Genomic DNA, 7,875 nt, shown 5'->3' with positions numbered 1-7,875 from the left:
TAATTTTTTTTACTCTTATTTTATTCATCCCTCTCTCCTATCACCAAAACTCACACAACTGTTTTACTCCTATTTTATTACTTTTTTTTTTAATGTTTTGGCCCCACAACTTCTTATTTAACTCCTAATAATTCCTCCCTTTCTCCTATCACCAACCCCACCAATGTCTTTTATTCATTTTTAATAGTATTCGTTAAGTATCGTATCAAATATAAAGAGGAACATTTAAAACAATTTATGCTCTACTCCAATTTAATTACTCAAGTCAAGCACCTCAATATTAACAAATAGAGGAAGCTACTCCGTCCTAGTCCCAATACCAAATTACCAATAATACATCTTATTATATTGATCATTAAATTGAAGTTCCAAACATCACAAAATCTCATTTGTGACGGCACGTATCCGTCACTTTGGAGTGACGGATACCATTTTCCCTTACAAATGACCCAAATAGAGGAGAGAGGGAAGCACATGGGGGTGCCCCCACCTTCTCCCCCCTATCCGTTTTGTGAGTGACATTATCCGTCACTTGCTCCGACCCGTCTTCAGCAAGACTAATTGTCCATTTATAAACACCAAAGTATTCAACCAACTCAATCCCCCATCTCAATTCCTTATTCCAACCCTCTACACATTTATATCAACCTTAACCAAACAAAAAAAATGTCAACCTCCTTTTCACCCTGGATAATTCCACTCCTCATCATACTACTTCCCATACTAACAAAACTAATCTCAAAAACATTATTTTCAAAACAAAAACAACTCCCTCCCGGACCACCAAAACTACCCATAATAGGCAATTTACACCAACTCGCATCCAAAACAACAACAACACCCCAGCGCCTACAAGAACTATCCAAAATTTACGGACCGATAATGCACCTACGTATAGGGGAGGTACCTACAATAGTAATATCCTCGGCCGAGGTGGCCAAGGATATTTTACGTAACCATGACACAAATTTTGCAAATAGGCCGGAATTGTTGGCTGGAAAAGTTATATATTATGGTTGTTCCGATATTGGGCTTGCGCCTTATGGCGAGTATTGGAGATAAGTTAGGAAGATTGCTACGGTTGAGTTGTTTACGGTTAAAAGGGTGCAATCGTTTCGAGCTATGAGGGAAGAGGAAGTGTGTAGGTTTGTTGAGGGTATTGCTTTGGAGAGTAAGGTTGGTGATGGTTGTGTTAATCTTAGTGAGTTGGTTTTTGGGCTTGTTTTCAATCTCACATCCAGGTATGTATAGCTGTATAGATTCGGAAAAAAAGGAACACGCATCTGATGTATGCTGTGATCTGTAGAGTTTTGTTTTTTTAGAGTTGGTAGAGTTTGTTATATACCCTATATAATACTCCGTATCAATTATACATTGATATATTTATGAACTAACATAGAAACAAAATGAAAATGTTATTTACTTAGGTAAACTCCACAATATAGCATAATTATTCACCGAATCCTAACCCTTCCGTTTTATAATCATCTGATTCACCGATGATTGCTTAGATCAACTGGTAGTAGTAAGGGGTTGTTTTAGCTTAATTTGTCACTAGTGGTCATACCTGGACCGAATCCGGACTAAACCGGATGATCTACACAAAAAGAATAATCAATTGACTGAAGTGCATAAACTCAAAATGATTATTAAAGTTTGGGATATTCTCTCGTGTACCCCTCAACTTTTTCATTTTCTAAGATGTACCCTTATTTTCGTGCAAATAAACTTTGACCGTCAATAACTCTTGGCTACAAGTTCAGAATACGATAAACTTTTTTTTTCAAATTGACCGTCTTTATAAGGGCTTCAGTTTAAAAAAGAATTCACCGACGTCTGAAGTCGTAGTCGTGAATTATGGTCGGTCAAAGTTTATTCGTTAAAAAAGCTTTGACCAACCATAACTACAGGCTATCAGTTCAAAAAGCGGTGATTTTTTTTTTTCAAATGCAAGACTTTGACGAGTTAATTGGTTTGAAAACAAAAAAATACCGTTTTCTAAACTCGTAACATAGAATTATTGTCGGTCAAAGTTTTTTGTGAAAAACGAGGGATACACCTTAGAAAACGAAAAAATTCAGGGTACACAAGAGAATATTCCTAACAGTTTTGTACTATAACAATATGTTTTGAAATATTAGAAGGGACTCCGTAAAAAAAAAAAAATTCTGTATCCGCTACTGTTAGTAATATACTAATATATACTTTGGTACTTTGTTGTAGAGCTGTGTTCAGCAAAAAAGGGGAAGATCAAGAAGCATTTAGAGCATTTTTAATAAAAATGTCAAAGGCATTTTCAGGGTTTGCAATAGAGGACATTTTCCCATCTATGAAGTTGTTACATTCAATAGGTGGTATGAAGAAAATGCTCAAGGGAATGGTCCAAGAATCCAACAACTTACTTGATCCGATTATTAATGAGCATAAATCTAACATAAGGCAATTACACAAAACAGAGGAAAATTTAGTTGATGTTCTTATGAAGTTTCACCAAGATAATGTACTTGATTCCTCTCAGTTTTCCTTGTCGACCGACAACATCAAATCCATCATATTGGTAATTATTTCGAATATTTACTACTCGTGATTTGATTTTGTTAGAATTAATCCGCTAACTGGTACAGTGGTACACCCTCCTTTTAAGTCATTCCCATATGTTTGTTCAAATTACGTGAAATGAATTTTGAACAACTGTGCGAAAATGACTTGGAAAGGAGGGACAAGTAGTCCTATGTTAGAAGATCATAATGCCGGAATATATACTCAGGGGACGGTGAACTTATCTGTCTTAAATTTTTCTTAATTAATTTATGTCATGTAATTGTAATTTTTTTTCTCAATTTATGTAGGAAATATTTGGTGCGGGAAGTGATACATCTTCAGCTACGATAGAATGGGCAATGTCAGAGTTGCTAAAGAACCCGAAAGCATTGAAAAAAGCACAAGACGAGGTCAGACGAGTATACAACGGGCATGAAACAATTGATGAGACGAAGCTAGACGAGCTCAAGTACTTAAAGTTGGTCATCAAAGAAAGTCTTAGACTACACCCTCCTGTACCACTTTTGGTCCCTAGGGAATCCATCGAAGATTGCCAAATCCATGGTTACGACATACCTTCAAAAACCCGAGTTATAATGAATGCGTATGCCATTGGTCGAGATCCTAATTATTGGCCTGACCCTAATGTTTTTAAGCCCGAGAGATTTGAAAACTCGTCAATTGATTATAAAGGAAATGACTTTGAGCTAATTCCGTTTGGTGCTGGTAGGAGAATGTGCCCGGGTTTGACACTAGGCGTGGCTAACGTCGAGCTCCCTTTAGCTATGTTGCTCTACCATTTTGATTGGAAGTTGCCAAATGGAATGAAGGCAGAAGATCTCGACATGGATGAATTGTTTGGAATTACAATGAGAAGGAAGAATGACTTGCATATCATCCCTATACCTTGTTCATCTTTTGTTATGTAGTGTGCACTCAAGTCTCAACCTAAGTTAAATTTTAATGTTTTTTTTGCTTGATCGTTTATATACTTCTATAACTGTAAGTCAGCAACATTACCCAATGGCTCAATGGCTCTCGTTTATGTAATGCAATTATAATTGATCCATCTACGACGAGATCATAACCATAACAAAGAAAATAATAACTTAAATTTATTTTACAATATACGGAGTGCTTAACTACTTAACTTAAATTTATTTTACTATATACTTTCTCCCATTCACTATAATGTTCCCTCTTTCCTGAAACGGATTATTCAAGTAATGTTCTCCTTTCATTTTTTTGGTAACTTTTACTCTTATTTTATTCATCTCTCTCGTATCACCAAACTCCACACAACTCTTTTACTCTTATTTTATTATTTTCCTTAATGTTTTGGCCCTACAATTTTTTATTTAACTCCTAATTATTCATCTTCTCTTTTGATGGTCTCAAGTCAAACCTCGCAAGTGCACGATTTTATCGTTGTACACTTAAAAGGGTCGATCCCACAAGGAGTAGGTGGAGTACTAATCGTTCTAATTCACCGGTTTAGCTAAGTCGATAAATAATAAAGAGGGTAGTAACAAACTTAGCACTAAACTATCAAATTTAAAGACTAAAGACAAGGTAAGACAAAAGCAAGCTAAAAATAAAGGATAAATCAAATAAGAGAAAGACTAGAACTCGGTCCGACCATGAACATGAGTAATTCCACATACTAATCGTCTCGGCTAATCAAAAGGGGTAGAAAGGTAAGGGGGAGATGGCTCTAATTCGCCTAGAACCTCCCTTCCGGTCTCGCACTAGGACACTAGCTACTCCGGCTAACCCCCCTCCCGGGTTCGAAAGCCGGTCTCCCTAACTCAAAACCCAACAACCCCAAGAACATGCATTTTCCCAGGGAGGTCAAGTAAATGGTCAAGGTCATTAAGCCCTCATCATATTCCGGGTCATCCCACTCCCCCTTCCGGAGGTCGATTTCAAACACTAGCCTAGGGGCACCCTCCCTCGGTTCTCCCTTCCGGTCTCAACCTTAGTTGGTGACAAGGGTCGGTCCCCAAATACTCGACTAACAACCTAACCAACTTCCGTTGGTGTGGCAAGGGTCAAAAGCCGACACTACCCGGAAACCAAACCTTAAGCATGAAAATTCCCCAAGACTACCCTAACCAATTTTCCCCACAAATTAGCCTTAGTGACAATTAATTAGTGAAATTACCCATATCGGGCCAAACCGAGTCCTAGAAGGAGACTACTCACTAATCATGGTTCTAATTGCAAAATAAACAATAAAGATGGAAACTTTGGTCACAAACATGGTTAGGAGATAAATCTTACTACTAAGCATGCAACAAATCAACAATAATTAAGAGGAAAAGTGATATTAATCTAATAACAAGGTTTATTAAACTAAAAGACACAATCTTTAACCAAATCCACTCAAAGATTAAGTCTTTGAGGACAACTAACCAAGGATGAACAAATGAAAGAGAATCAAAGCAAAGATGAACAATGAAAAGATGAACAATGATGAAAACAAGAACAACAAACAAACAACAACAACAATTTTAACATAAACAATCAAATAAACTTGAAGGAAGAACAAAATGTAAACAAATGGAAATAAGGAAAGAAATAATACCAATCAAGAAGCAAGAAAGGAAGAATGATAGAATAAATAAGTATAAACTTTCAATCTTCTTCTTACAACCCAAATTCAATCACAAATTGATTGAATTACTACTCTAATTAAGGAATGATTAGCAAAAGGATTAGCAAAGTTTTAAACTTGAAAGGGAAATATTCTTAGATCTAGGGTTGTGTGTACAAAAGGGTTTAAGAGAGGGTATTTATAGGTTACACAAGGATTAGGACAGAAATTGGAAATGGGCTTTGAAACACGTATATGCACTCCCGGCCGGTCAACCGGCCGCCGGTGCTTTGGCCGGATGGGAGATCTCTGGAACTTTGAACGAGTTTTGGAGGTCATCAGGTGTGCACGGCCGGTCAACCGGCCGCCGGTCACTGACCGGCTGGGGCATCCTTGACTTCAATCTTGACTTTTGGCCTTTTGGAGGGACTCCCAGCCGGCTAGCCGGCTGCCGGTTATTTGACCGGCAGGGAGTTTCCTGTAACATTCCTCATTTTCTTTGTCTTCAAGCTCATAGTGTCTTCCCAGCCGGTTAGCCGGCCGCCGGGCCACCGGCTGGGGATGCTTCTTCATACTTCTTCCTTCATTTCCTTGTAAATGTACTCCCGGTAGGCTGGCCAGCCAGCTTCGGCCTACCTAGGTGAGGGTACTCCTCAGCATAATTCCCTTCATCTTTCATGCATAGCTTAGAAATCCCGTCTTTCTAGCTTCGTTTCGCCCGTTCCCGCCTCAATTTCTGCAAGGGGGCCAAAGTGTCATAGTAAAGGGAATCGGGACTAGAAACGAGAGTAAAGGGGGTACAAAACCGCCTTAAATGGGGTTGAATATGCATGAAAATAGAGGGAAAAAGAGTGCAAAATGGTCCTATATCAAACCTCCCCATACTTGAACCTTACTCGTCCCCGAGTAAGTCCCTAAACCAAATGTACAAAGCATTATTATGATAGATATGGAGAGTGGATGCACAATATGAGCATCACTCAACTAAACTACTACTTAAGCCGATTGAGTATTAGCGCACTCAACGCCCCTTCAACTCACAATTTGACACCCATGAGGGGAGAGTGCCCTATTGCAAGGCAAGTTGGGTCTTGCTACAAAACTTTTGACACATTCATCATGAAAGCACGTAATCAACAAATAGAATGCATCTAACAAAATGATCCACTTTCCTCATCTAAGTGGTCGGATTTTTCAAACAACAAAACATGGTCTCGGTCGGGAGTACCGTCTCAGAAGTGCCAATTGAGGTGCCAACCCCCTAAATGTGACAAAAGCGACCCTTGTGTGACCAATACTCAAGAAACACATTCAAGAGCGGGGTAAGGGGAAGTAGGCAAGTCCGCCGAGAATTACGAAACCGACACGAGATTCAACCCAAAGACCCATGACTAAGGGGACCTAGGCAACGACATCCTCACGGTTTTCACTCGTCACTCAATGAAAGAACAGGGTGATTTTTGTGACAAAAAGTAACCAAAATCACTCAACTAACTCGACTAGCGAAAACGTGCCCGCAATCTAATGTGTAAGACCGTCCTATGTCCAATGAAATGCAAACAATGATAAAAATGCATACAATATGAAGCAAAGGGTTACAACGGGGCTAAGGAGAAGGTCAAAACGGGATTGGTGCAAGCACCGTTTGGATATGTGGAGCTCAAATCAAGAATCGTCGACACATCACATCCCATCTTTTATTGCAACACATGAGACACGTCTATGCCCTAACATAGCAATGATGACCAAAACTATGCAAAAATTGCATAAACCCAACTCAAGTAGGAAAAATTTGATTAAAACTCCTTTTATTTCAACAAATGGTAACGTCTACACCATAACAACGACTCGGTTTCCAAGCCATGCAAAAAATGTGTAAACCCGACTCATCTTTGGAAAAACATCAATTTGCCCCTTTTTATTTAGCAACGGCTTTTTCTACCCCCATTTAATGATGAGGAGGGGTGTTGCTTGCCTTTTTCTTTTCTTGACAATATATATACAACACAAGTAACTCATTTTTTGGATTTTTCATGACTTTTTCACTTTTCTATTTGTTTTTCATTTCTTTTTTCAAAACCTCTTATTTATATACAATGCCAAATGCATACCAAATTCCGACCCAAGTGGATAAATAAACTATCCGCCATTATGACCCAAATCACCTCCTACAACACAACTACAAAAACGACCAATTCTTGATCAAGGAAAGGTGTTTATGGAATGTAGTTAATTTAGTGGGTTTGCCAATGAAAAGGCTAAGGCTCAAAGGGGGTGAATCAAAAAGGGAGATAATGTAGGGAATAAAATAAGGCTATTTGGCTATTGTGAGGTTCATATAAACTGATTTTTTGCTTCAAATCATATGCACAAAAATGTAATGCAATTTCATGATCTAAGGACGATGCGACACACTTATGCGTAATGATGTGACACGCCTCGCGAGGAGACCTACTCTCAAACCTAGATGAGGGCGGGGTATGAATGTACCCGCCCTAGGAGGTTCTACCCTTACCTTTGAGTAGTTAAGTCGAGCCAAAGGTCTAGTCTACGGCCCTAGGTCTCACAAGATCGGTTTAGACTCATTGGTCAAGCCCTCCTTCCTCGGCTAACTAAGAGGCCACGGGTGCGAGTCACGAGGAGGGGGAAGGCACAATTGGGCACATTAGTTCATCATGGGGGGTACTTGGTTCCCTTCCTTTGACCATGTTCTTCCTTAAAAACTTATTTACAAACTC

The 7,875-nt window shown here is 38.9% G+C and overlaps 1 pseudogene; it reads left to right on the top strand.

The window, feature by feature from the left end:
* The first annotated feature begins 382 nt into the window (after positions 1-382).
* On the top strand, positions 383-3,630 carry LOC141597317 (desmethyl-deoxy-podophyllotoxin synthase-like; annotated as a pseudogene).
* Positions 3,631-7,875: the final 4,245 nt, after the last annotated feature.

The sequence above is a fragment of the Silene latifolia genome, chromosome 8, assembly GCF_048544455.1.
Source record: "Silene latifolia isolate original U9 population chromosome 8, ASM4854445v1, whole genome shotgun sequence".
Classification (NCBI taxonomy): domain Eukaryota; kingdom Viridiplantae; phylum Streptophyta; class Magnoliopsida; order Caryophyllales; family Caryophyllaceae; genus Silene; species Silene latifolia.
Note: the sequence above shows the minus strand (reverse complement) of the source record. Positions and strands in the feature narration are given on the sequence as shown.